General features: G+C 43.7%; 1 long non-coding RNA gene across 1 annotated transcript; it reads right to left on the bottom strand.

The window, feature by feature from the left end:
• Positions 1-3074: 3074 nt before the first annotated feature.
• On the bottom strand, positions 3075-5153 carry LOC112078079 (uncharacterized). Its single transcript, XR_011478441.1, has 4 exons — positions 5071-5153; positions 4481-4614; positions 3968-4346; positions 3075-3418 (listed from the first exon to the last, which is right to left on the bottom strand). It is a non-coding gene; the product is annotated as an uncharacterized lncRNA (long non-coding RNA).
• Between the last annotated feature and the right edge of the window lie 257 nt (positions 5154-5410).

Genomic DNA, 5410 nt, shown 5'->3' with positions numbered 1-5410 from the left:
TGCACCATCGAGAGCATCCTGACTGGTGCATCAATCACTGCTGGTATGGCAAATGCTTGGCCTCCTGCCATCCAGGACTCTATACCAGGCGGCGTCAGAGGAAGGCCCTAAAAATTCTCCAGCCACCTAGTCATAGACTGTTCTTCTGCTACCAGACGGAAGCGGTACCGGAGCGCAAAGTCTAGGTCCAAGAGGCTTCTAAACAGCTTCTACCCCAAGCCATAAGACTCCTGAACATCTAATCAAATGGCTACCCAGACTATTTGCATTGCCCCCCTCTTTTACACCGCTGCTACTCCTGTTGCTATCATCTATGCATAGTCACTTTAAATACTCTACCTACATGTACATATTACCTCAACTAACCGGTGCCCCCGCACATTGACTCTGTACCAGTACCACCCTGTATATAGTCTCGTTATTTTACTGCTGCTCTTTAAATTATTGTTACTTTTATTCTTATCTGTATTTTTTTTAACTGCATTGTTAGTTAAGGGCTCGTAAGTAAGCATTTCACTGTAAGGTCTACACCTTTTCTATTCGGCGCATGTGACTAATACAATTTATTTGAAAGAGTAACTAGTGCCATCTCTTTACTTAGTAAATGAGTAACTACACCCATACTAAACTGTTACAGATTCCCGCTTTATGACCCCAGATTCTCCCATAGAGACATGACCTTCAATGTCTTCTCTACTCACATACTTCTCATTCATGTACACACTCAATGGCAATATTTAAAGTTATATAAAATCCAATATCCCCCATCACTGACCAACAGCTTCTGTCACCCCAAACCCTCTTACCTTGGACTCAGCCTTATTTACAAGCTATTAAAAGAGAAACTTGGCAAACACGAGGCTGTTTTGTTTTCTAACACTTAGAGTTTAATAGTCTGATGCTCAGGCCTGTTAAATCAATAAAATACAACAACACAGCATGGCTGCATTAAGGAGGGAACTTGAGTTGGCCCCTGGCTGGGTTCCTGACGACTTAGAACAAACAGGACATGTGACTCTCTGAAGAGTACATGGCCCTCCAATTGCGCTCTATAACTAAAAGTTATCATTATAAGTACTTGAATTGGGCCAGTACACATCGGTGCTGAAAACCAACACCTCAAATGTTCTACTGCTTGAGTACCGGCACCTCTTATAGAATATTGGCTTAAAAATATTGCAGAGTACCGAAACCTAAATATAAACTTCGTCAGCCGGTGATTGTCAAGCAAATAACTGCCAGTCTCACAGTAACTGACCGTTAGTGAACATTAACACATTTAGTATCTCCTGGCTTCCACACTGATGCAGACCTTTGGAACATCTACATTTCAAAAAGTCGAATAAATCCATRTAATATAGCCCACACTTTCACAATAAATCCATTATTTATTTTAGACAGGTCTAAAGAAACATKATGAAAATGTAGTCTATTTCAGAAGAACAGAATAGCATACTCTGAGTTGTCCTTATGATAGGTCCTGATCTGGCTATGCCAAATGGCTGTGGGCTACACTCATTTAGCAGACAAGATTTGCTTAGAATTCCGTGGCATTATTTTATAGTTTTTTATAGTATGAAGAATACAATTGAACAAAGCTGAATAAAATATTAAGGATACTTTCTCCAAACGATTTGAGGGAGCGCCCACATGGGCTACTCTGTGTTGAGCAGTTAACAAAAGAAACAGGTACTCCTATATRCTAAATTTAGAGTTATTTATGTACCTTTAGTTGTGATACAAATGTTGGGCTGTATGTTTTGATTTTTAATACATTCTAAGGCTGCATGATGCGACTCTAATGATGATTTGAGAAAAGTTGCTTGAAAGGCATGAGCTCTGCTTTGTTTTTTTTGTGCAAGCTGTACACACTTCATCAGTCTCTCACTCACAATTTGACAAGCACTTGATAATGACTCRAATTTCCCGCCGGCATCCCTTTCATGTGGCCGTAATGCCCCTAAAAAAAGCAACTCTCACTCACTTGGCTCTCTGTCACGTGATCTAGTCTTTCTCACAGGCTACAAGTGAAGACAGACACATCGGGGGCGCAACTGCGCCCGTCCTTATCTAATTACAAGGTGCATATTGAAGATTTTGGAAGAACTGTCCACATTTACTTTTCATCAGCCAACAAGATGTGTAGGCCTAACGAACAGCAAAAGCACTAGCCTATGTCAATCAACTATCCCCCATAGTACAAAAGTTAACATCTGTCTCTTATACACATCTAGATGTGTATAAGAGACAGCTCCCGGAGTGTGCTGCGCAATCGGAAGCTCTCTCACTCACTTGGCTCTCTGTCACGTGATCTAGTCTTTCTCACAGGCTACAAGTGAAGACAGACACATCGGGGGCGCAACTGCGCCCGTCCTTATCTAATTACAAGGTGCATATTGAAGATTTGGGAAGAATTGTCCACATTTACTTTTCATCAGCCAACAAGATGTGTAGGCCTAACRAACAGCAAAAGCACTAGCCTATGTCAATCAACTATCCCCCATAGTACAAATGTTGACCTATTCTATATTTTGTGTGAGAAATAAATATTTCAAACAGTCTGGGTCAGTTGTGGGATGCGATAGATCCCAAATTAATACAACCACTTATATCAACAACAAAAAAATGTTTACGCAATGAGGCTGATGCAACAGATCAGAACATTTAGCTTAAATTGTTGGTAAACTATTAGGCTATTTCTTCACATTATAACCGCAGCAATGTGCACAAGGCTACAAGCGCAAATGTTCCATTAACATGGAAAACACCATTATCAAAAGTTAGATTATGCATGTAATGCTTTTATTATAAAAAGGTGCATTTTTATGGTGAAAATGATCTGCCCCAAACTTGAAACTCCCGCGCTGCGTATTTATGCCAGTTAGGCTCTACACCCATTGTAAAGCGAATTAATTGTGCTTAATTTTAAGAAGTTATTTGGCCACTTTAGTTGTGATACAAACCCTATCAAAACATATAGGCCTATGTGCTAGGCTACATGAGGNNNNTTAGATTTTCAAATACATTTGCATTGATTTCAGAGTGACTAGAGGGACAATAGAGTGCTGAGTACCAGGCAGTTAGCAAGTTTGATAGGCTACTAATGAACAGCAGCAGCATCAGAGCTTGGAGAAGCCTAATTACCCTGACTAAACAGTCATGTGGAATTTGACTGCCTTCGTGACTCGTGACCGCCGGTGTGGCGGTAATACGGTCACCGTAACAGCCYTAAGTGCTGGCACCCATTTCAGTCCACTTCAAGCCCTGATCCTTCTACCTCAGAATCCTTCTGCTTCTTCCGCTCCTCGTACTGCAGCCGCAGGGTGAGTTCCTCCAGGGCAGAACGGTACAGAGAGTCTTGGGCACTCTGGAACTCTATGATCTGGTCAAAGATTGCCCTCAGCTGGTTCAACAAGGACTGGAGAGAGGATAGCGGGAGAGAAAAACATTTTAGATKACATTAGAGTTTATTAGTCACATGTACAGGGTCGCAGATGTAATAGCTGGGTACAGGAAAATTCTTAAAGGGATACTTAGAGATTTTGGCAATGAGGCCCTTCATCTACTTCCCCAGAGTCAGATGAACTCGCTGATACCATTTTTTAAGTCTCTGCGTGTACTTTGAAGGAAGTTGCTAACTGCCTCTAGCGCAATTGCTAACTAGCGTTAGCACAATGACTAAATCTATGGGTATCTGCTAGCATGCTAGCAGATACACATAGACTTCCAATCATTGCAGTAAGACTAGTTAGCATTGGGTCACGAAACTACCTTCAACTTCCTTCATACTGGACACAGAGACATGAAAGTTTATCCACAAGTTCATCTGACTCTGGAGAAAATAGATAAAGGGCCTCATTGCCAACATCTCGAAGTATCCCTTTAAGCGCCAACAGTGCAGGTAAAAGAGAAGTGGATGTCAGTAAGTGCCTGTTAGAGTGTATGAGCATACGTGTGTGTGTCTCACCCTGCTGTTAGTGTCCAGTAGGCAGCGGGAGATCACAGAGTCTAAGAATCCTTCGTGGGCAGCGATGATGTGGTCTAGATCCTGGGCCTTCTCTACCTTGTTCCACAGCTCATCCCAACAACACTCTAGTAAGCACTGTAACAACACACACACAGCCAGAGACCCAGACAGCCAAAGACCCAGACAGACAGGGAGGAGGGCGAGTGTGAGAGGAGTGAGAGGACTAGAGAGGGAGAGGCTAGGTGAGCCAGTGGTCTCTAGATAAATGAATGAAAAGTACGGTCCCTGACCTCGAAGGTGATGTAGTACTGCATCTGGTGGATGAAGTGGACCATCTCATTGGCCAGGATGTGGCACTGGTGCAGCACGCCAGACAGCTCTGTAACACAACATCTAACATGTTACCCTGGCTGCCTTATCTACAGCTCTTCGGTACATGACTCCCTCTGCTGGAGGTGAGAGGGAACTGCATGGTTGTGTGTGTGTGTGTGGTGTGTGTGTCGTCCGTCTCACCTGGCATGCTCTTAAGCAGCTTGGCTTTGCAACATCTGTCCTTCCAGATGTCAGTGAGGATGTACTCCATACGCTTGCTCGCCACAGGAAGTTGAAACACGCAGGTAGTGGCTCATGCACTCCCGTGTGAACACCTGCCACAGCCAGAACCAGCGAGAGAAACAGAAAGCAAGAAGAGAGAGACAAAGGCGAGAGAGACAAAGGAGACAGAGTGAAGAGAGAGAGAGAGACTGTGTGAAACCTGTCACAGGGTAGCACAGCATTTACACATGTTCTCTCGCCACCTCACAGAACAACACAAACCAGCCAGCACTTGACTTCATCTAACATGTTGACTGGTGGCCTGTGAATGAACATGTATAACAGAGCAGAAAGAACAACGTTCTGATGCTCCAGGTGGCTTTTATGGATGAATGAAGAGAGAAGAGGAGAAGCTTATTGGATTGTTTGCGAGGGTGTGTTGTTGTGTGTGGTGTGTGTGTTGTGTGTGTGTGTGTTGTGTGTGTGTGTGTGTGTGTGTGTGTGGTGTGTGTGGAGAGAGACAAGGCAACACCAGATAGGATGGTATGTATGTAAAGTGCTGTGGTTACCGTGGCGATAGGACCCTCTACGTGGTAGTCTAAACTGAGACATCCCAGCCCGTATCCCCGGGAGACCCCTACAGAAGGAGCACAGATGGGTTGATGGCCAGGCTTTAGTTCAGAGGGATAACTGGTGCAAAGTTAACAGTTTGAAATCCAATAAGGTAACTCTGACACGTGTACATCCAGCATCCAGACATCAACCATCTAGGCTTCAGCTCAGAGGCTAACACAGTCTTGAGCCACGGGTTACCAGGTTGTGTTTCAAAACCGTGACTCAATACCATGTTAGCCACTGAGATAAAGCCTATGCAGTAGTAATGGTATGAGCTGTAGCCTATGACAGCAG

The sequence above is a fragment of the Salvelinus sp. IW2-2015 genome, unplaced genomic scaffold (genome assembly GCF_002910315.2).
Source record: "Salvelinus sp. IW2-2015 unplaced genomic scaffold, ASM291031v2 Un_scaffold5232, whole genome shotgun sequence".
In the NCBI taxonomy this organism is placed as follows: Eukaryota; Metazoa; Chordata; class Actinopteri; order Salmoniformes; family Salmonidae; genus Salvelinus; species Salvelinus sp. IW2-2015.
Note: the sequence above shows the minus strand (reverse complement) of the source record. Positions and strands in the feature narration are given on the sequence as shown.